At 41.6% G+C, this 25,414-nt stretch overlaps 1 long non-coding RNA gene and 1 pseudogene across 1 annotated transcript; one reads left to right on the forward strand and one right to left on the reverse strand.

The window, feature by feature from the left end:
• Window positions 1-24,824, reverse strand: LOC108713930 (annotated as a pseudogene).
• LOC121402974 lies at window positions 16,442-25,150 on the forward strand. The gene is made up of 2 exons (XR_005966912.1): window positions 16,442-16,684; window positions 24,824-25,150. It is a non-coding gene; the product is annotated as an uncharacterized LOC121402974 (long non-coding RNA).
• The last annotated feature ends 264 nt before the right edge of the window (window positions 25,151-25,414 follow it).

Raw genomic sequence — 25,414 nt, forward strand, 5'->3', positions numbered from 1 at the left:
TGAAATTCAGGCTTTTTCCCAAATGCCTCTACTTTATTGAACTATTAAAGGTACAAACATAGCAAATTATAGAAATATCTCAGGTCTGTGCATCACCGATGTCTGAATGGAAGCAGGAGGTAGCACCTTAGCAAAGTTCCAGAAGTCAGTGGCTGGTAGTATTGAACTGAGTGTAGAAGTAGACAGTGAGGTTATTAGTATTTCCTTACTTCTCCAGATATTCCAGGCTAGACAGAGGGGAAACACAAGGAAAATGTCAATTCAGTGCTTAAATGGGAAAGACAATCTCCACTTTATCATCATATAATGGGCAGGTTAAAGTGTGTCATTGGGGTACACTACAAGAGCCACCAACTGAAATATTTCCCAATGTTTATCTGTGTGACTGAAAGAAAAAAATCTTTCCGCTATCCCAGAATTTTATTCTATGCACAGCTCCTCACACAAATTATTTATTAGTTCACATAAGTTGCTACGGACATATACAATATGAGAGGCATAATCACATCTGTATAGGGCTGTACCTGGCAACTACTAAACTTAGCTGTGTCCCTGTGGCACGGATTTCCTAGCCTGGGCATAAACTATTGCAGTTCAGGGAAATTAAGAAGCAGGGCATGCTGGTCACTCACTGTGCTTTCTGTACTTTGCTCAGCTGCTGGTTATATAAATCCAGTGTCTTCCTCTGCTCTTTAGTTATTTCCATTTCTTGCTGTTCCAGTGTCATTGCTGCCCAGGCTGCCAAAATCCTCTTTTGGTCCTACTTGGCCTCTAGTAGCTTCTCCTGCTCTTTCAGCCTCTGAAACAAAGATGTGTCATTATTTGCAGCAGATACGAGAAATGTGTGGCCTTCCATGTGTCACTGAACTACTACCAAAGTCAGAAGGGTGCTGGGAGTAGGAGCTCAACAACATCTGGAGCAATGCAGGTCTGACACCCCTACATACCAATCATTAAATATGTCTTTATGTTTTTAAAAACAGGCTCCACATACTCACACACTATTAATTGTGCCAAGTAATTGAACCCATAAAGGCAAAATACACTTATTATATAAAGGACCTTATATAAATGACTTGTTACTGGCCCAGCCCACTTGCCCATCATACTGCTGAAATATTTGAAATGATAAAATAAGTGACAGAAAACATGGGGGAGTTACACATGGGGAGCACCCCAGATACATTACCTGCCACAGGATCCAGCCATGTACCCATACAAATACATTACATGATATAAGCAAATCAGTGAAGGCACCTAGCTATAAGGAACACCTCATTGACATTTTGCAGCATATCTCATCTACAGAGTGTAACGTTAATATCATATATTCCCCTGCTTTGAATGGATACTAGAAAAATATCAGTCATAAGAAGGGATGTGGCAAGCAGGCAGTGAAAGTTAAGCATAAGGGCATATTGGTAACATAGCCCAGGTAACAGTTTTTTACACCTACCTGCTTCTCATAGCGTTGTTGTTCCTGGGTCTCCCATATAGCGTGGGGTAGCTCAGGGCTCATACCGTTCCAGCAATTGTGTATACCACGGTGGGGACCATACCTTCTGGAGGCAGCAGCAGGGTTCTCTGTTAAAATGCCTCCTGACAGGTCAGGTTATAAATCTCAGCAAAATTATCATCATGTTCCTGTTAGTTTCTCAGCCTCTGATGCTTTAAACGTCTGCAGAGATGGAGTGATAAATTAGTTGGATTTAATCTCTCTCTGCAGAGAAATATAAAGAACTGCTCTTTCTTGCCATACCAAAGAGTCTACTAACTCACCAGGCATAATTGTAGATTTTGGTAGCCAGGCGAATGGCCTTCCTGCATTCTTCTTCCATGGCGCTCAGATGCATAGCTCTTTCATCCATATCTACCATCTTCTTATCATGTTACCTGTTGGGAAAGACATTAATAACCTGTGTGGCAGAAATTAGTGTACCATTCAGTTTTCCTTTAGTGAACCAACCACATACACTATTCACTAATTATATGCATGTGGCACCCTGCCCTAATACTTATACATCAGCTGGCAGACCAGATCCATTGAAAATACTGAAGACTCAGGAATGCTAGATGTATTGGGTCTGCCTTAGTAAGATGAGATACAGCCCCAGATGCAAATCAAACAACGCGCTGTGGGTGTCAACACACTTTTGAAATATCCAATCACCATTAATTAACTTAAATGCATTAGTACTTTTATGCATACTTGTATGATATTCTCACCAATGTTTTTGTAGGGCTTTTGGTCCCAAGAAAAAATTAAGCATTATCTAATACTGTACCTAATGTAGTACACCAAGTAGACTTTGTTTGAACAACCAATAAGTGATGGCTTAACATCACAATAAAAGAGAATTTCTGATGTGAATTTTGTTTTTTACAAACAGGATAAAATAACTACCATGGGGAAAGACTAACCTGCATACGTTGTCTGGTGTTGGATTTACAGCCTCTCTTCTATTTGATCTGAGAACCATTTCTTGGTCAGGTCCATCTGCATCTTCTTCTGTTCCGTCTAATTCAGATCTTTTCCAACTAATTTTTGCAAGCCCACACCTTGGGTCTTAATTCCCACTTGGGCAGGTTGGTCCTTCTTCGGGGCTTGGGGATCATAGAAGTCAAACTCCCTGTGGGTATGAGGTTGCTGATGTTGGTTCCTGAAATCTTGCACTGCTTTATTAAGCAGTGTGCCAACTGCTTCTGCTCCAGCATTTGGGGTATTTTATCATTCAGCAGCCTTTCAGCATCTACACAGAAGAGGAGTCTGTAAGTCCACTGAGAAATTGCATAAAGCCCAAATTTTAACACTGCACATGCCAGGATCTTGGGTGCCTTCCCACAGTCCAGTCCCAAAGTGAGCTCAATCAAAGAAGAGTCTCAGCATCTAAACACTCAGGTATGTGTTCTGTCTTGAAGCCGCCAACTGGGGGGCAAGTGCAGAGGGTGGAGTTATTAAATACAATGGCTGGATAACTTAATTTTATCTTGCACGTATTTTTTTAAATAGACATTAAGCTAGATATATGTCTGAAACTAATTATCTTTCCGAAGGTTTGGTTGGGTAAGTGGACCAATAACAACCATCACTGCCCTAAGAGTCCTGTGAGGTGGTAAAACCCCCAACTTCTTTTTAGTAGTCATTAAAATTAGAGTCTGGGGCTTTTTGGAGCTGTTTTACTCACCATATGCCTCATTTCTAGCTTTCTCAGCTCTTTCTTTCAACTTCAGCTCCTGCACCTGTCCAGTCTGAACATCAACCTAAATGAGAACATCATACATATCATTCATTTTACAAGACATGAGAGAGGAAACAAAGCAGGCAAAGCTGCACCAACTCACCCCAATGGTCCGACATTTGGAATTAAATATCTGGCTTTGCCAGGGGGCGTGGCTAACATGGGCATGTAAGCACAGGAAGACCCAGGGTATCCCAACAGTGGAAAAAGAATACTGCCTCAATTGCAAATATGACCAAGCGGAAGAGTAATCGGTAACCCCTGCAACTTACCACATTTTACGGATCTCAGCCAAAGACTCAGCTCCAGGACAACAGCCAAGTTGGTGCCCAGTCCTCCTCAAACGCTTCCTCGCCAGCACGGAATGAAGCTGAAACAGACCAACAACTAGATAAGTATGAAGAATAGGCGCAGGATATAACAGAAGCAAACATAAAGGTGTTGCTCTCACAATTAAGAGAGGACATTTGCCCAGATACTAAACGAGCACTGCAGGACTAGGGATGTCGCGGACTGTTCGCCGGCGAACTTGTTCGCGCGAACATCGGCTGTTCGCGTCCGCCGCAAGTTCGCGAACGTCGCGCGACGTTCGCCAATAGGCGTTCGCGTCAAAATCGTTCGACCATTCGATCGCTAAAATCTAAGGATTTTCGTTCGAATTGAACGATCGAAGCCATTGGATTGAATGAAATCATTCGATCGAATGGCTTCGATCGTTCGATTCGAACGAAAATCGTTCGATCGAACGATTAAAATCCTTCGATCGTTCGAATCGAACGATTTTCGGATGTTCGAAGTTCGCGAACTGTTCGCGAACTGTTCGCATTTTTTGCCGGTGTTCGCGAACGGCGTTCGCGAACACATTATCGGCGGTTCGCTACATCCCTATGCAGGACATAACAACGAAACTGCAAGCTATAGCTGAGTGCACAGACCACCTTGAATCTAAGATGACTGAGCTGGTAGAAGTGCACAACACCATGGCTGACACAGTTTGCGCTGCAAAATAAAATTGCAGACAGAAGATCGCTCAAGGAGAAATAATGCGAGGCTGAGAGGGATCCCGGAGGAGATTTCGCAGCCCCAATTATTCCAATATGCCCAAGATCTTATACTAACAGCCCCCCCCAGAAATTCCCGCTGACCACCTCACTATAGATAGGATCCACAGGATCCCCAAGCCCAAAAACGCGCAAAGTGGAGCCCCTAGAGATAAGATTCCACTTTTACCACATAGAAGAGGACCTGATGCGCTATACAAGGCAGCACAAATCAATCCAGCAGCCATACAAAATACAAGTCTTTGCAGACTTATCAGCAGCCACAATGGCAAAAAGGTGCAAACTTGGAGGAATAACTCAAACCCTACAACAACACGGAATACAATACAAGTGGGGATACCCAACAAAATTAATAGCGCACTGGCAAAACACCAGAAAAGTTATTTCAACAACTGCAGAAGGGAAATCAGCACTAACACAGTGGAACATCCCAATTGCAGCACAGCTTAAGCCACAATAACCGAGTCCGGCCAAAACCTACGGTAAGCATTCAAAACTTCTCAACCACTACTCTAAACCTCAGACCCTGGGTCATTTACTAAAATTATTGTTCCAGGCACCGGAACAGGGATACCCATGTTCTTAACCTTTTGAACCAAACCCCCCCACTTACCTTTTCTCCCACTGCAAGACTGTCTGCCCAGTAACGGCATGTATGCAATAAGAGATTTGCCTAAAATGTACATAAGTTATAATGTTTGTTATGCTTTTGTTAAATCTTTCCTCACTACTCTTACGCTCTGTTTACTCAGGAGACTGGCACAAAAAATAACATATTTTGAACTACTGCCAAGGGATCAGCCAAAAGTATACACTATAGCAGAAACATCAGCATAAATGATACTTAAATGTATTGATATAAATGTGAGGGGCTGAACACCCCCTGCAAAGTCTACTAGCATTAGCGAAATGTAGAAGGCAACACACAGACCTTATTTCAAGAAATGCATTTTCGATGGAAAGATCAAAACTCAATAGGAAATAATCATTATAAAATTATATCAGCCGCAACATCAAAGACAAAAAAAAAGAGGAGTAGCTATCATAGCTATACAATCTCCCTTAATAGAGAGAAAAAGAAAAAAGGAAGTAAAACCCCTCTTTCCCCACACCCAACCAATCCGGGTCTTAACCCTTAACAAAGTTTGATGTGCAATAAATAAACAATCCTGATTCAAATTACTTGTCTCTAGTGTGATTTATTAGTTGGTAATTGACATACTCGTTCTCTGTAAAATGAATTACATAAAGTTCCAGTGCTACAATTGATTGCTTAATTAATTAATTCATTTGCTGGTTAATTTTATGGATACTATATTAAATTAATTAATTAATTCTCAATCAACCACCATTCAGATTAATACAATTATAGTGCTAGTGCTGAGGTAACTTGTCAGCTTGGTTCACGAGTACAAAACCAATTAATTTATTATAACTTATCAATCAATCACCATTCAAATTAATACTCGTAACTGCTAATATGAAAGTGAATTGCAATCTCAGATTGCCTAAATACTAAAACAAACTTTATGTAATTAGTTTTACAGAGAACTAGTACGTCAATTACCGACTAATAAATCACACTAGAGACAAGTAATTTGCAGTGGCGGAACTACCAGGGGTGCAAAAGGTGCAGCTGCACCGGGCCCCATGCCCTGCACCCTTTATGGGGTCCACTGCATCCGAGGAAAGAAATGAAAATACTTGCAAATACGTCGCTTATGGGGGCTGCACCAGTGCCAGCTCCAATTTTCCTTTCTCTTCTTTCTCCTTCTTCCCCCAGTGGCCTAATCCCGATTGGCCTAGCCCACCTCTGAAAATGATTGGCTATGCCCCCGCTGAATCTTATTGGCCCCACCCACTCTCAGATCCGATTGGCCCAGCCCACTGCTGAGCCTGATAGAGCCCGCCCACCCTCACATCCGATTGGCCTAGCCCATCAATGAGCCCGATTGGCCCAGCCCACCCCTTAACTCAATTGGTCCAGCTCAGTCCCATAGTGAGGCGACTTTTATAAGAAGAAAAAAGAAAGAAAGAAAGAAAAGTGTTGCACAAAAGGTACAAACTGGGATGTAAGAGACGGTATGGAGTATGAGAAAGTAGGAGAAATTGTGAGATACAGCAAGGGAAAGAAAGTTTATTTGTAGAACACCAAATAAATGAGTAAAAGTGATAAATTGGCAGAGGTGATAGTGGGGGTGAAAAATGTAAAAATATATGTTTAAGGGAGAAAAAGAATATTTGGTATGTGAAAGAAAAGTAATATAAGAGCTGAGATGCTGGGAGAAGAAAAGACAATGATAATGTGGTAAAGAAGAAAAGAAAATATCACAAAATAGAAATCAAAAGGCACCTTTGACCGTTTTTTTGCCATGGGAGTTTTTAAAAAGGCCAGCTAATTTGTAATTTGCACCAATTGTTACTGGATGTTTATGCCTATAGGTATTCCCCTGTACTAAGTACAATTCAGCAGAAACAGCCCCCTAAGTTTGTTCATCATTTGTATAGAGAGATACCATAAAACTATGGCATCATAGGTATTTCCCTGTACTAACACTAACTATGCCTAAAATTGCTGGAAGTGTTTGAACTAATTGGACATTTTGGCACTTTATCACACTACAAACTCAATATCACTAAAACTCATTATATTACAAACTCTTATGCCAGAATCAGACATAAACAAACTGAAAAATAACAAACTGGATTGGCAAACTTCAGCAAATAACTACATTGGAATCAAAATAACAGCGAACCAAACACATCCCTACCAACAAAATTTCGCTCTAATACTAAAGGACACACAAACAATCCTACAATCATGGAGAATCACCTATGTATCTTGGTTAGGGCGGACAAAATAACTCAATAATTCCACAGAGGTAATGTGGTAATGCTGGCTTGCCCAAATTTATAGATGTACTACAAAGCTGCAATTCTGAACCAAATGTTTGATTGGCACTTACCCATAGGGGTCAAAAAATGGGTGGATATGGAAAATTGGATATACAAAACTCACTTTGGACACACCGGAACATCATATATTTGGACTATGGGAAAGCATCATTGAACAACTTTGGAGAATATAACTTTAATTAATGCAACCTTAATGACTTGGTACACAGTGAAGGCAAACCACAACCTAACCAAGCCCATGATGGCAATTAGTATTCTAGAAGAAGCAATATCACACTTAAAACTAAACCAATGGCAACAAATAGGTATAACAAAACTACGAGACCCTTATGACAAGGACGGACTGAAAACCTTCTCCAACTTGCAAACAAAATACTATTTGCCTAATGCCCAATTCTACACATTCCTGCGAGAACAGCACTATCTTTAACCCTTTAACCGCCAAGCACGTACGGCGTACGTGCTGGCGGTTCAGGGCTCAGGCTGCCAAGAACGTACCTCGTACATTCTATTGCAGCTGAGCCCTTCTCTCTGCATCGGCGGCTTTTGCCGCCTCTGCAGAGAGTCAGGAGGGTAGACAGCCCCCTGGGCAACGTGGCTGGGGGGGCTGTCAAGTCGGATCTGCGACGCGATTGTCGCAGATCCGACTTCAAAGTAGCAGAAGCGCAATGTAAGCGCTGCTGCTGCTGGCTTACCTCCTCCTCGTCGCACCATGCGCCCACTCACTTCCTGCTGCGCAGTAACTCTGCAGACACGCTGCCAGGAGTCGTCCTTCGGTTCCAGCAATCCTCCTGCTACAAAAACGGTAAGTGCACGTTTTTTTTACCCACTTACCTGCACTTACACATACCTACAGTACATTTATACACTTACATAAACATTTTAGTAAAAATTTGTATTTTTTTATTTTTTATTTTTTTATTTTAGCACACTTGGTCGATTTTGTACACTTATTTACACTTAATTACATGTATTTGCACACTCAGACAACTTTTATTAGTGCACAAATATGTATACACAAAAACTCACAAACAGGTGTTTTTTTTTTTTTTTTACTTATTCATTGTACTGTTTGTTTTGCCTAAAAGCATGTTATTTGACAGCGTGACTATTGGATAATCGATTTCGGCCACTAATTACGCTGCCGGATCAATTATTTTGTTATTTCATTGATTTACGCTATTTTTGTGGTTTTATTGCAATTTTATCCATGCATTATTGTTCCTTATGTATCTTTAGTATAATTTTGCTGTTTGGTGCTTTGGTATAGAAAGATTTATTTTACTTAGTTTGATTCGCCAGAATATATGCTTTCCAAAAATATATGGGTTTCTGGGGGTCTTTTTACAGTTTTGGGGTCTTATGGCACATAACGCACAGTTGGGGCTCTCTTTTCTGCAGCTTAGTTGGCTAGCGTGAAAATTCATAGGCATGTTTTTCATTTGGGGTCCGTACACGCCACATACTTTGGTAAATCTATGCATATTGGGCATCAAACTATTTAGTAGACCTCTGACGTCCATATTTAGGGTGATTTTTCTTTATACGTAAAACATTGTGTGCGATAAATGCGGCAAACTGCAACAATTTTAGGCGATTTTCAGAAATGTAAAAACCTCTGCGTTTAGAAAAGCTTTGCAGTTTGGTGTAGAAAGCCGTCTTTATCTTTTTTGGATTCGTCAGAATGTGTACTTTCCAAAAATATATGGTTTTGGGGGGTCTTTGCTGTTAGGAGGGTCTTGAGGCACATAATATGAAGTCAAGGGTCTATGTTCACAGAAGGCGAATCGGCAGCGGAGAAAAATCATATGCACTATTTTCATTTTGGGTCCGCACATGCCAGCTGCCTTGGTATATCAATGCATATTGGGCATCAAACGGTTCAGTTGACCCTTGGCATCAGTATTTATGGTGTTTTAGAATTGTATGTAAGAAATTGGGTGAGATAAATGCGGCCAATTGCAATATTTTTAGGCAATTTTCAAAAATGTAAAAACTGTTGCTTTTATCGCCATATTTAGGAAAGGCTTGCGGCTTGGTACTTTGGAGTACAAGGACATGCATACCCAATTTGGATTCGTGGGAATGTGTACTTTCCGAAAATATATGGTTTTCTGGGGTGAATGTACTTTTTTCTACCTTTGCTCCCCCCAAAACTATGTATATGTGTTGATTTTGCAGTACCTGAAATGACAGACCATATGGGGGTCTTCCTTTTGGGGCCCCTATATGCCACGTGCTTGGGTACACCTATACATATTGGGCATCAAACTGTTCAGAGGACCCTAGGCTTTCATATTTGGGGTGATTTCTCTTGATACCTAAAAGTATGTGGGTAATACGATGCTGCAGGGTAGATATTTTGAAGTCATTTTTGGAAATGTCCCCAAAATCACCAAATTTAGGAATGGTTTGCGGCTTGGTACTTTGGAGTACAAAGACATGCATACCCAATTTAGATCCGTGGGAATGTGTACTGTCCGAAAATATATGGTTTTCTGGGGTGAACTTACTTTTTTCTACATTTGCCCCCCTCAAAACAATGTAAATGTGTTGATTTTGCAGTACCTGAAATGACAGACCATATGGGGGTCTTCGTTTTGGGGCCCCTATACGCCACGTGCTTGGGTACACCTATACATATTGGGCATCAAACTGTTCAGAAGACCCCAGGCTTTCATATTTGGGGTGATTTGTCTTGATACCTAAAAGTATGTGGTTAATACGATGCTGCAGGGTCGAAATTTTGAAGTCATTTTTGGAAATGTCCCCAAAATCACCAAATTTAGGAATGGTTTGCGGCTTGGTACTTTAGAGTAAAAAGACATGCATACCCAATTTAGATCCGTGGGAATGTGTACTTTCCGAAAATATATGGTTTTCTGGGGTGAACTTACTTTTTTCTACATTTGCCCCCCTCAAAACAATGTAAATGTGTTGATTTTGCCGTACCTGAAATGACAGACCATATGGGGGTCTTGGTTTTGGGGCCCCTGTACGCCACGTGCTTGGGTACACCTATACATATTGGGCATCAAACTGTTCAGAGGACCCCAGGCTTTCATATTTGGGGTGATTTGTCTTGATACCTAAAAGTATGTGGTTAATACGATGCTGCAGGGTCGAAATTTTGAAGTCATTTTTGGAAATGTCCCCAAAATCACCAAATTTAGGAATGGTTTGCGGCTTGGTACTTTGTAGTAGAAAGACATGCATACCCAATTTAGATTCGTGGAATGTGTACTTTCCGAAAATATATGGTTTTCTGGGGTGAACTTACTTTTTTCTACCTTTGCCCCCCCCAAAACGATGTAAATGTGTTGATTTTGCAGTACCTGAAATGACAGAACATACAAGGGGGGTCTTCATTTTAGGGCCCCTATATGCCACGTGCTTGGGTACACCTATACATATTGGGCATCAAACTGTTCAGAGGACCCTAGGCTTTCATATTTGGGGTGATTTCTCTTGATACCTAAAAGTATGTGGGTAATACGATGCTGCAGAGTAGATATTTTGAGGTGATTTTTGGAAATGTCACCAAAATCACCAAATTTAGGAATGGTTTGCGGCTTGGTACTTTGGCGTAGAAAGACATGCATACCCAATTTGGATTCGTGGGAATGTGTACTTTCCGAAAATATATGGTTTTCTGGGGTGAACTTACTGTTTTCTACTTTTGCCCCCCCCCAAAACGATGTAAATGTGTTGCTTTTGCAGTGACTGAAATGACAGACTATATGGGGGTCTTCCTTTTGGGGCCCCTGTATGCCACGTGCTTGGGTACACCTATACATATCGGGCATCAAACTGTTCAGAGGACCCTAGGCTTTCATATTTGGGGTGATTTCTCTTGATACCTAAAAGTATGTGGGTAATACGATGCTGCAGGGTAGATATTTTGAGGTAATTTTTGGAAATGTCACCAAAATCACCAAATTTAGGAATGATTTGCGGCTTGGTACTTTGGCGTAGAAAGACATGCATACCCAATTTGAATTCGTGGGAATGTGTACTTTCCGAAAATATATGGTTTTCTGGGGTGAACTTACTGTTTTCTACTTTTGCCCCCCCAAAACAATGTAAATGTGTTGATTTTGCAGTACCTGAAATGTCAGACTATATGGGGGTCTTCCTTTTAGGGCCCCTATATGCTACATGCTTGGGTACACCTATACATATTGGGCATCAAACTGTTCAGAGGACCCTAGGCTTTCATATTTGGGGTGATTTGTCTTGATACCTAAAAGTATGTGGGTAATACGATGCTGCAGGGTAGATATTTTGAGGTGATTTTTGGAAATGTCACCTAAATCACCAAATTTAGGAATGATTTGCGGCTTGGTACTTTGGCGTAGAAAGACATGCATACCCAATTTGAATTCGTGGGAATGTGTACTTTCCGAAAATATATGGTTTTCTGGGGTGAACTTACTGTTTTCTACTTTTGCCCCCCCCCAAAACGATGTAAATGTGTTGATTTTGCAGTACCTGAAATGACAGACTATATGGGGGTCTTCCTTTTGGGGCCCCTGTATGCCACGTGCTTGGGTACACCTATACATATCGGGCATCAAACTGTTCAGAGGACCCTAGGCTTTCATATTTGGGGTGATTTCTCTTGATACCTAAAAGTATGTGGGTAATACGATCCTGCAGGTTAGATATTTTGAGGTGATTTTTGGAAATGTCCCCAAAATCACCAAATTTAGGAATGATTTGCGGCTTGGTACTTTGGCGTAGAAAGACATGCATACCCAATTTGAATTCGTGGGAATGTGTACTTTCCGAAAATATATGGTTTTCTGGGGTGAACTTAGTGTTTTCTACTTTTGCCCCCCCAAAACAATGTAAATGTGTTGATTTTGCAGTACCTGAAATGTCAGACTATATGGGGGTCTTCCTTTTAGAGCCCCTATATGCCACATGCTTGGGTACACCTATACATATTGGGCATCAAACTGTTCAGAGGACCCTAGGCTTTCATATTTGGGGTGATTCGTCTTGATACCTAAAAGTATGTGGGTAATACGATGCTGCAGGGTAGATATTTTGAGGTGATTTTTGGAAATGTCACCTAAATCACCAAATTTAGGAATGATTTGCGGCTTGGTACTTTGGCGTAGAAAGACATGCATACCCAATTTGGATTCGTTGGAATGTGTACTTTCCGAAAATATATGGTTTTCTGGGGTGAACTTACTGTTTTCTACTTTTGCCCCCCCCCAAAACGATGTAAATGTGTTGATTTTGCAGTACCTGAAATGACAGACTATATGGGGGTCTTCCTTTTGGGGCCCCTGTATGCCACGTGCTTGGGTACACCTATACATATCGGGCATCAAACTGTTCAGAGGACCCTAGGCTTTCATATTTGGGGTGATTTCTCTTGATACCTAAAAGTATGTGGGTAATACGATGCTGCAGGGTAGATATTTTGAGGTGATTTTTGGAAATGTCACCAAAATCACCAAATTTAGGAATGATTTGCGGCTTGGTACTTTGGCGTAGAAAGACATGCATACCCAATTTGGATTCGTGGGAATGTGTACTTTCTGAAAATATATGGTTTTCTGGGGTGAACTTACTGTTTTCTACTTTTGCCCCCCCCCAAAACAATGTAAATGTGTTGATTTTGCAGTACCTGAAATGTCAAGACTATATGGGGGTCTTCTTTTTAGGGCCCCTATATGCCACGTGCTTGGGTACACCTATACATATTGGGCATCAAACTGTTCAGAGGACCCTAGGCTTTCATATTTGGGGTGATTTCTCTTGATACCTAAAAGTATGTGGGTAATACGATGCTGCAGGGTAGATATTTTGAGGTGATTTTTGGAAATGTCACCAAAATCACCAAATTTAGGAATGATTTGCGGCTTGGTACTTTGGCGTAGAAAGACATGCATACCCAATTTGGATTCGTTGGAATGTGTACTTTCCGAAAATATATGGTTTTCTGGGGTGAACTTACTGTTTTCTACTTTTGCCCCCCCCCAAAACGATGTAAATGTGTTGATTTTGCAGTACCTGAAATGACAGACTATATGGGGGTCTTCCTTTTGGGGCCCCTGTATGCCACGTGCTTGGGTACACCTATACATATCGGGCATCAAACTGTTCAGAGGACCCTAGGCTTTCATATTTGGGGTGATTTCTCTTGATACCTAAAAGTATGTGGGTAATACGATGCTGCAGGGTAGATATTTTGAGGTGATTTTTGGAAATGTCACCAAAATCACCAAATTTAGGAATGATTTGCGGCTTGGTACTTTGGCGTAGAAAGACATGCATACCCAATTTGGATTCGTGGGAATGTGTACTTTCCGAAAATATATGGTTTTCTGGGGTGAACTTACTGTTTTCTACTTTTGCCCCCCCCAAAACAATGTAAATGTGTTGATTTTGCAGTACCTGAAATGTCAAGACTATATGGGGGTCTTCTTTTTAGGGCCCCTATATGCCACGTGCTTGGGTACACCTATACATATTGGGCATCAAACTGTTCAGAGGACCCTAGGCTTTCATATTTGGGGTGATTTCTCTTGATACCTAAAAGTATGTGGGTAATACGATGCTGCAGGGTAGATATTTTGAGGTGATTTTTGGAAATGTCACCAAAATCACCAAATTTAGGAATGATTTGCGGCTTGGTACTTTGGCGTAGAAAGACATGCATACCCAATTTGGATTCGTGGAAATGTGTACTTTCCGAAAATATATGGTTTTCTGGGGTGAACTTACTGTTTTCTACTTTTGCCCCCCCCCAAAACGATGTAAAGGTGTTGATTTTGCAGTACCTCAAATGACAGACCATATGGGAGTCTTCCTTTTGGGGCCCCTATATGCCACGTGCTTGGGTACACCTATATATATTGGGTATCAAACTGTTCAGAGGACCCTAGGCTTTCATATTTGGGGTGATTTGTCTTGATACCTAAAAGTATGTGGGTAATACGATGCTGCAGGGTAGAAATTTTTAGGTGATTTTTGGAAATGTCGCCAAAATCACCAAATTTAGGAATGGTTTGCCGCTTGGTACTTTGGTGTAGAAAGACATGCATACCCAATTTGGATTCAGGGGAATGTGTACTTCCCGAAAATATATGGTTTTCTGGGGTGAACGTACTTTTTTCTACCTTTGCCGCCCCCCAAAACGATGTAAATGTGTTGATTTTGCAGTATCTGAAATGACAGAACAAACGGGGGGTCTTCCTTTTGGGGCCTCCTATGCCACGTGCTTGGGTACATCTATTCATATTGGGCATCAAACTGTTCAGTGGACCCAGGATTTTATATTTGGGGTGTTTTACATTGATACCTAATGATGTGTGGGAGATATGTTGCTGTAGAGTGGAAGCTTTGAGGTCATTTTTCAAAAAATTCACCAATTTCTATAAAACATTATAACTTTAGGAAACAATTGCAACTTGGTGGTTTGGAGTACAAAGATATTTCTACCCATTTTTGATTCACCAGAATCTGTTCTTTCTAGTAATGGGTAGTTTTCTAGGGTAAACCTACTGTTAGCAGAATGTTTGGCCTTGAAATCAAAAGTATGCCGTTTGGGGAGTGTTGCTTTGGAAATTTGGTTGTGTACTGCTTGTAGATTTTGAGCTATACAAGTGAGAAATCTCCATAAAACTATATATATTTGGTATTGTCGCGTTCAGGAGACATAGACCTTTCTAAATCTTTCTAAATGTGTTCTCGTACATAAAATGAATGATGTTTCTGATATATGTGATTGTTCTTCGTGCAACATGATTTTTTTCATTTTATTTGACACTTAGAATCCAATATTTTTTTACAGAAGTAGAATTACACCAAAATTCTTGCATATTGTGAAAGTTCAGGTTGTCCTGAAAAAAACAATATATTGTTTTCCTGGGTTAACTAAAAGACCACCCCAGGAAAGGCCCTTAAAGTGAAAGAGTGCAAAATATCTAAAAACTGCTTGGCAGTAGATGTTCGCATCTAGGACAAAACGGCTGGCAGGGAAAGGGTTAAACAAACAAATGAATAGGGGCAAACCAGCCAACAAGTTTTGAACTTGAGGGTTAATCACCATGAACTGACAATCAAAATAATGTACAGATGGTATATGACCCCAGAAAGAATACAGAAAGCCTTTCCTAATACATCAAATCTCTGCTGGAGATGCCAGTTGGAAGTGGGCACCCTAATGCATATGGTGGTCATGCCCAACTGCACAAAAATATTGGCACAGTGTTAGTCAACTCATAATGAAAACCACAGGTCTACACATTCCACTCCAGCCCACAGTAGCCTTATTAGGCTACTTCACACAACAAATGGACAAAACACTAAACAAACAATCTTGCAAATACCCCTAGCCAGCAGAAGCTGATTAGCAAAAAGCTGGAAAAAATGCATGCTCCCAACAGAAAACGAAAGGAAAACTGAACTAGAGTGCATACAGCTATATGAACAAACATTTATCCAATCCCTGCACAAGTCATAATACCAGACCTTGAAAATGAACATCTACCCCTAGTCCCCCTATGTGTATTTGTATGAGGTTGCATGAATCCTTTACCTTAGCAACGGACTCTTATACAGTATGTTCGATTTAACAAATGGCTTACCTTAAATGGAAATGGTGCCAGTACTCTGTCTCCACTCACTTCTTTCTTCAGTTCTTCTTTCTTTTTCAATATTCTGTAAAAAAAGGACTTGTAAAACTCCTGAAATTGTTAAAAATCTGGCTTTGCCTTTGCTGCTCTTGGTTCCTCCTTCACTCAATGGCAGCATATGGCAGATATTAGGGACAGGCACTGCTTCCAGTCAGGAATATGGCAGATTTCAGGTGCAAGTGCTCTCCCAGTCAAGAATATGGCAGATCATGGTTGCCATTCCTCCTGGAGCTATAATCATAGAATAAATCAACCCACACAGGGGTGCAGAAGACAAAGCAAAGTGCTAATATTTCATAGAGAACCAGTAACTCCTGTAGATGGCACTGGGCAAAGTCACTTATCCCAGCCATAAAGATTGGTTGTGTACTCACCTGTACAAGGAGACAGCTCTGTTTCATATCAGATTTCCACCAGCAGTTCCCAGTGTTTGAGTCCCAAATACATGAAGACACGTTCCTTTGTATGAGGGGGAGGTTCCCAGGGCCCCCTACAGCTCAACTGCTAGATGGCCTGGGTCCCTTTCATGGATGTATATTATCAAAGGTACCAGTGAGCTGCCTCTCTTTTTATTTAATAGATGCTGTAACAAAAGAACATATAATTAGTTCTACTATACTGTGTGCCCATGATACTTACCACAAGCTGTGAGCTCTCTCATTGGCATATCCTGTACCCAGGGCTCTATTTAGGTTTAGTACTGCCCTAGGCACCGGACCTTAGCCCTCTTTCTTTTTCTTGGCAATCAGCGCCATTGCATTTAATTTTCTTTGTTCTTTAAATGGAGGCCCAGCTGTACTAGAACTGAAAGGTAAAGGCATGGTTAGAGCTGCAGGCAAGCTTCCTGGGTAACAAGTACAAATGCACCTCCATCTAGGTACCTCCAGAAGCATTAAGGAACCAAATTCCACCTCAGTGCCTCTCATTTCATCCTTTGCAGTCCAACCAGTGGTGTCTCACCTCCCATCCAACACAATTCCACCAGCGGTGCATCCCTTTCCAACTAAAATATGGCATCATAAACAGAAGTACCCTTAAGCCACTCAGTAGACCCTGCATTTCTTTTCACTCCATCCCTCAAATCACAGAAGCCGGGTCTGCAGTCTGCCTGAGGACCAATGGAATAAAATGGAATACAGCATGCACCTAGCAGCTTCAAAGTGCTCATGTTTATGCTGCCATATTGCTTATTGTTTCCCTTTCTTCCACCACAATTCCACCAGTGGCGGTCCCCATTCTTCTACCACAATTCCACCTCCCTTTGCATTTAAAATATGGTTTCATAGACAGGAGTGCCTTTAAACCAATTGGTAGACCCTGCATTCCTTTTCACTCCATCCCTCAGACTGCAGATGCCGGGGTATGCAGGCTGCCTGGGGTCGAATGGAATGGAATGCAGCATTCACCTAGCAGCTTCAAAGTGCTCATGTATATGCTTCCATATTGCTTTCTGTTCCTCTTCCACCATAATTCCACCAGCAGTGCCCCCTCGTTATGCCACAGTTCCATCAGCAGTGACCCCCTTCCATATTAAATATGATATCATAAACCAGAGTACCATTAAGCCACTCAGTAGACCCTACATTCCCTTCCACTCCATCCCTCAGACTGCAAAAGCCGGGGTCTGCAGGCTGCCTGGGGTCAAATAGAATGAAATGGAATGCAGTACTCACTTAGCAGCTTAATGGTGCTCATATGATGCTGTCATATTTCCTTCTGTTTCCCTTCCCTCCACTGCAATTCCACCAGTGTTGCCTCCTCTTTCATCCAAAATATGGTTTCATAGACAGGAGCACCCTTAAGCCATTTGGTAGACCCTACATTCCTTTTCCCTCCACCCCTCAGACTGCAGTTGCCGGGGTCTGCAGGCTGTCTGGGGTCCAATAAAATGGAAAGGACTGTAGTGTTCACCTAGTAGCTTAAAGGCACCCATGAGTATACTACCATATTCTGTCTCCCTTAACCTGCTTCTCTTGATTAAATATGGCGCATTGATCCTGTGAGCAAATCTGGTTACCATTAAGGAGTCAGGAAGGAATTTTTCTCGAGAAGCAGATTACCTCAAACTTCTCAGATAAAATAACTCCATTTATCTTATTAATTTAATGAATTAAGCTGTGAATTACACAGATCTACACAAGAGAGGGAACAAAGCAGGCAGAGCTGCACCAATTTACCTCAATGGTTCGACATTTGGCATTAAATATCTTGCTTCGCCCCTGCTGCTCTTGGTTCCTCCTTCGTTAAATGGCAGTAATTACACAGATCTACACAAGAGAGGGAACAAAGCAGGCATAGCTGCACCAACTTACCTCAATAGTTCGACATTTGGCATTAAATATCTTGCTTTGCCCCTGCTGCTCTTGGTTCCTCCTTCGCTCAATGGCGGTAATTTCTTTTGGTTCTGGTAGCAAGTCCACCGTATACATGTCTGGCGAGACACATATAAACATTAGCTGAGCCTATAACGTGCTACTGCCCAAACATGTTACACAGTGGGGCGTGTCAGTGGATGGGCCCCCAGGACAATTTTGGCCTATTTGCAGACATCCCAAATAGGCTTAAAGGAACAGTAACACCAAAAAATTAAAGTGTATTAAAGTAAAATATAATATAGTGTTTTCCTGCACTAGTACAATTGGTGTGTTCACTTCAGAAACACTACTACAGTTTATATAAACAAGCTGCTGTGTAGCCATAGAAGCAGCCATCCAATGCACACTATAGAATGCCATTGTATTCGAATACAGTGATTATCTGTTATCCGCTAAGTACCCTGTGCCTTTTTTCCCTTTTTAAGCATGAATGGCTGTCCCCATTACTGTACTGCCTATTTGCAGACATCCCAAATAGGCTTAAAGGAACAGTAACACCAAAAAATTAAAGTGTATTAAAGCAAAATATAATATAGTGTTTTCCTGCACTAGTACAATTGGTGTGTTCACTTCAGAAACACTACTACAGTTTATATACAGTGGTGTGAAAAACTATTTGCCCCCTTCCTGATTTCTTATTCTTTTGCATGTTTGTCACACTTAAATGTTTCTGCTCATCAAAAACCGTTAACTATTAGTCAAAGATAACATAATTGAACACAAAATGCAGTTTTTACGTTATTAAGGAAGAAAAAAAACTCCAAATCTACATGGGCCTGTGTGAAAAAGTGATTGCCCCCCTTGTTAAAATATAACTTAACTGTGGTTTATCACACCTGAGTTCAATTTCAAAGGTTATAAAGCCATTTCTAAAGCTTTGGGACTCCAGCGAACCACAGTGAGAGGCATTATCCACAAATGGCAAAAACATGGAACAGTGGTGAACCTTCCCAGGAGTGGCCGGCCGACCAAAATTACCCCAAGAGCGCAGAGACAACTCATCCGAGAGGCCACAAAAGACCCCAGGACAACATCTAAAGAACTGCAGGCCTCACTTGCCTCAATTAAGGTCAGTGTTCACGACTCCACCATAAGAAAGAGATTGGGCAAAAACGGCCTGCATGGCAGATTTCCAAGGCGCAAACCACTTTTAAGCAAAAAGAACATTAAGGCTCGTCTCAATTTTGCTAAAAAACATCTCAATGATTGCCAAGACTTTTGGGAAAATACCTTGTGGACCGACGAGACAAAAGTTGAACTTTTTGGAAGGTGCGCGTCCCGTTACATCTGGCGTAAAAGTAACACAGCATTTCAGAAAAAGAATATCATACCAACAGTAAAATATGGTGGTGGTAGTGGGATGGTCTGGGGTTGTTTTGCTGCTTCAGGACCTGGAAGACTTGCTGTGATAGATGGAACCATGAATTCTACTGTTTACCAAAAAATCCTGAAGGAGAATGTCCGGCCATCTGTTCGTCAACTCAAGCGATCTTGGGTGCTGCAGCAGGACAATGACCCAAAACACACCAGCAAATCCACCTCTGAATGGCTGAAGAAAAACAAAATGAAGACTTTGGAGTGGCCTAGTCAAAGTCCTGACCTGAATCCTATTGAGATGTTGTGGCATGACCTTAAAAAGGCGGTTCATGCTAGAAAACCCTCAAATAAAACTGAATTACAACAATTCTGCAAAGATGAGTGGGCTAAAATTCCTCCAGAGCGCTGTAAAAGACTCGTTGCAAGTTATCGCAAACGCTTGATTGCAGTTATTGCTGCTAAGGGTGGCCCAACCAGTTATTAGGTTCAGGGGGCAATTACTTTTTCACACAGGTTTGGATTTCTTTTCTCCCTAAATAATAAAAACCCATTTAAAACACTCATTTAAAAACTGCATTTTGTGTTTACTTGTGTTATCTTTGACTAATAGTTAAATGTGTTTGATGATCAGAAACATTTTGTGTGACAAACATGCAAAAGAATAAGAAATCAGGAAGGGGGCAAATAGTTTTTCACACCACTGTAAACAAGCTGCTGTGTAGCCATAGAAGCAGCCATTCAATGCACAGGTTACACAGCAGATAACAAATGCACACTATAGAATGCCATTGTATTCAAATACAGTGATTATCTGTTATCCGCTAAGTAGCCTGTGCCTTTTTTCCCTTTTTAAGCATGAATGGCTGCCCCCATTACTACACTGCAGCCTATTCATATAAAGATAGTAGTCTTTCTATAGCAAACACATAACTTTTATAAAAGGACAACAGTACATGATCTTTTAATTACTTTAAAATGCTTTTATGATTTGGTGTTACTGTTCGTTTAAGGCAGTTTCCAAATTTGTGCAGTGCAAACTACTTCTGAGAGTAGCTAGCAGAGCTGACATATGGCCAGTAAAGGACATTTGTCCCTCAGCGACAATAAACATGTTATAACTGATTTTTCTAGCTCAGATGCTCGCTATTGATCTGCAAATCACTTTGCAATCACTGCCTGGTTGCTAGTGCAAGTGGATCCATGATAAGACATCAGCGTAATACCCAAGATGAAAAGCTGCTAATTTATGGAATAGGAGATAAAAATATGGGCTGCATTGCAAAACCAATTGGGGTACATTGCAGCTCCTTCAAGTATTAGGGACAGATGCTGCTTTTAGCAAACAATATAGCCCATATAAGGGGCAGGTAATGCTCTTCCAGTCAGGAATATAGCAGATCATGTTTGCCATTCCTCCTGGAGATATAATCATAGATTCAACCCCACACAGAGTGCAGAAGACAAGAGAAAGTGCTAATATTTCATAGAGAAACTATAACTCCTGTAGATGGCACTGGGAAAAGTCACTCATTCCAGCCTTAAAGATGGGTTGTGCACTCACCAGTACAAAGTGGCAGTTCTGTTTCATTATATTTCCACCAGCTGTTTCAGGTGTTTGAGCGCCAAATACATGAAGACACATTCCTTTGTATGAGGGGGAGGTTCCCAGGGCCCCTTACTGCTCACCTGCTAGGTGTCCTGGGTCCCTCTGATGGATGCTTATTTTCAAAGGTACCAGTGAGCTGCCTCTCTTTTTATTCAATAGATGCTGTAACAAAAGAACATATCATCAGATCTACTGTACTGTGTGCCCATGATACTTACCACAAGCTGTGAGCTCTCTCATTGGTATATCCTATACCCTGGGCTCTATTTAGGTTTGGTACTGCCCTAGGCACCGGACCTCAGCCCTCTTTCTTTTTCTGGGCAATCAGCGCCATTACATTTAATTTTCTTTGTTCTTTAAATGGAGGCCCAGCTGTACTAGAACTGAAAGGTAAAGGCATGGTTAGAGGCTACACATATGTACAGTATATGTCACCATATCTCTTTTCTCATTTCAGGGGAGAAATGGGACACTATAAAAGCCAGGGTCCACCTTAAATATCTTCATAAACAGCTGCAGGCAAGCTTCCTGGGTAACAAGTACAAATGCACCTCCATCTAGGTACCTCCAGACATTAAGGAACCAAATTCCACCTCAGTGCCTCTCATTTCATCCTTTGCAGTCCAACCAGTGGTGTCTCACCTCCCATCCAACACAATTCCACCAGCGGTGCATCCCTTTCCAACTAAAATATGGCATCATAAACAGAAGTACCCTTAAGCCACTCAGTAGACCCTGCATTTCTTTTCACTCCATCCCTCAAATCACAGAAGCCGGGTCTGCAGTCTGCCTGAGGACCAATGGAATAACATGGAATACAGCATTCACCTAGCAGCTTCAAAGTGCTCATGTTTATGCTGCCATATTGCTTATTGTTTCCCTTTCTTCCACCACAATTCCACCAGTGGTGGTCCCCATTCTTCTACCACAATTCCACCTCCCTTTCCATTTAAAATATGGTTTCATAGACAGGAGCGCCCTTAAACCAATTGGTAGACCCTGCATTCCTTTTCACTCCATCCCTCAGACTGCAGATGCCGGGGTATGCAGGCTGCCTGGGGTCGAATGGAATGGAATGCAGCATTCACCTAGCAGCTTCAAAGTGCTCATGTATATGCTTCCATATTGCTTTCTGTTCCTCTTCCACCATAATTCCACCAGCAGTGCCCCCTCGTTATGCCACAGTTCCATCAGCAGTGACCCCCTTTCATATAAAATATGATATCATAAACCAGAGTACCATTAAGCCACTCAGTAGACCCTACATTCCCTTCCACTCCATCCCTCAGACTGCAAAAGCCGGGGGCTGCAGGCTGCCTGTGGTCAAATAGAATGAAATGGAATGCAGTACTCACTTAGCAGCTTAATGGTGCTCATATGATGCTGTCATATATCCTTCCCTCCACTGCAATTCCACCAGTGTTGCCTCCTCTTTCATCCAAAATATGGTTTCATAGACAGGAGCACCCTTAAGCCATTTGGTAGACCCTACATTCCTTTTCCCTCCACCCCTCAGACTGCAGTTGCCGGGGTCTGCAGGCTGTCTGGGGTCCAATAAAATGGAAAGGACTGTAGTGTTCACCTAGTAGCTTAAAGGCACCCATGAGTATACTACCATATTCTGTCTCCCTTAACCTGCTTCTCTTGATTAAATATGGCGCATTGATCCTGTGAGCAAATCTGGTTACCATTAAGGAGTCAGGAAGGAATTTTTCTCGAGAAGCAGATTAGCCCAAACTTCTCAGATAAAATAACTCCATTTATCTTATTAATTTAATTAATTAAGCTGTGAATTACACAGATCTACACAAGAGAGGGAACAAAGCAGGCAGAGCTGCACCAACTTACCTCAATGGTTCGACATTTGGCATTAAATATCTTGCTTTGCCCCTGCTGCTCTTGGTTCCTCCTTCGTTAAATGGCGGTAATTACACAGATCTACACAAGAGAGGGAACAAAGCAGGCATAGCTGCACCAACTTACCTCAATAGTTCGACATTTGGCATTAAATATCTTGCTTTGCCCCTGCTGCTCTTGTTTCCTCCTTCGCTCAATGGCGGTAATTTCTTTTGGATCTGGTAGCAAGTCCACCGTATACATGTCTGGAGAGACACATATAAACATTAGCTGAGCCTATAACGTGCTACTGCCCAAACATGTTACACAGCGGGATGTGTTAGTGGATGGGCCCCCAGGACAATTTTGGCCTATTTGCAGACATCCCAAATAGGCTTAAAGGAACAGTAACACCAAAAAATTAAAGTGTATTAAAGTAAAATATAATAGTGTTTTCCTGCACTAGTACAATTGGTGTGTTCACTTCAGAAACACTACTACAGTTTATATAAACAAGCTGCTGTGTAGCCATCGAAGCAGCCATTCAAAGCACAGGTTACGCAGCAGATAACCAATGCATACTATAGAATGCCATTGTATTCGAATACAGTGATTATCCGTTATCCGCTAAGTAACCTGTGCCTTTTTTCCCTTTTTAAGCATGAATGGCTGCCCCCATTACTGCACTGCAGCCTATTCACATAAAGATAGTAGTCTTTCTATAGCAAACACATAACTTTTATCAAAGCAGGACAACAGTACATGATCTTTTAATTACTTTAAAATGCTTTTATGATTTGGTGTTACTGTTCGTTTAAGGCAGTTTCCAAATTTGTGCGGTGCAAACTACTTCTGACAGTAGCTAGCAGAGCAGAGCTGACATATGGCCAGTAAAGGATATTTGTTCCTCAGTGACAATAAACAGATGTTATAACTGATTTTTCCAGCTCAGACGCTCGCTATTGATCTGCAAATCTTACTTTGCAATCACTGCCTGGTTGCTAGTGCAAGTGGATCCATGATAAGACATCAGCGTAACACCCAAGATGAAAAGCTGCTAATTTATGGAATAGGAGATAAAAATATGGGCTGCAGTGCAAAACCAATTGGGGTACATTGCAGCTCCTTCAAGTATTAGGGACAGATGCTGCGTTTAGCAAACAATATAGCACATATAAGGGGCAGGTAATGCTCTCCCAGTCAGGAATATAGCAGTTCATGTTTGCCATTCCTCCTGGAGATATAATCATAGACTGTTCAACCCACACAAAGTGCAGAAGACAAGACAAAGTGCTAATATTTCATAGAGAAACTATAACTCCTGTAGATGGCACTGGGCAAAGTCACTCATTCCAGCCTTAAAGATGGGTTGTGCACTCACCAGTACAAAGTGGCAGCTCTGTTTAATTAGATTTCCACCAGCTGTTTCAGGTGTTTGAGCGCCAAATACATGAAGACACATTCCTTTGTATGAGGGGGAGGTTCCCAGGGCCCCTTACTGCTCACCTGTTAGGTGGCCTTGGTCCCTCTGATGGATGCTTATTTTCAAAGGTACCAGTGAGCTGCCTCTCTTTTTATTCAATAGATGCTGTAACAAAAGAACATATCATCAGTTCTACTGTACTGTGTGCCCATGATACTTACCACAAGCTGTGAGCTCTCTCATTGGTATATCCTGTACCCAGGGCTCTATTTAGGTTTGGTACTGCCCTAGGCACCGGACCTCAGCCCTCTTTCTTTTTCTTGACAATCAGCGCCATTGCATTTAATTTTCTTTGTTCTTTAAATGGAGGCTCAGCTGTACTAGAACTGAAAGGTAAAGGCATGGTTAGAGGCTACATATATGTACAGTATATGTCACCATATCTCTTTTCTCATTTCAGGGGAGAAATGGGACACTATAGAAGCCAGGGTCCACCTTAAATATCTTCATAAACAGCTGCAGGCAAGCTTCCTGGGTAACAAGTACAAATGCACCTCCATCTAGGTACCTCCAGAAGCATTAAGGAACCAAATTCCACCTCAGTGCCTCTCATTTCATCCTTCGTAGTCCAACCAGCGGTGTCTCACCTCCCATCCAACACAATTCCACCAGCGGTGCATCCCTTTCCAACTAAAATATGGCATCATAAACAGAAGTACCCTTAAGCCACTCAGTAGACCCTGCATTTCTTTTCACTCCATCCCTCAAATCACAGAAGCCGGGTCTGCAGTCTGCCTGAGGACCAATGGAATGAAATGGAATACAGCATTCACTTAGCAGCTTCAAAGTGCTCATGTTTATGCTGCCATATTGCTTATTGTTTCCCTTTCTTCTACCACAATTCCACCTCCCTTTCCATTTAAAATATGGTTTCATAGACAAGAGCGCCCTTAAGCCGATTGGTAGACCCTGCATTCCTTTTCA

This window comes from Xenopus laevis, chromosome 4L (genome assembly GCF_017654675.1).
Source record: "Xenopus laevis strain J_2021 chromosome 4L, Xenopus_laevis_v10.1, whole genome shotgun sequence".
Taxonomy (NCBI): Eukaryota; Metazoa; Chordata; class Amphibia; order Anura; family Pipidae; genus Xenopus; species Xenopus laevis.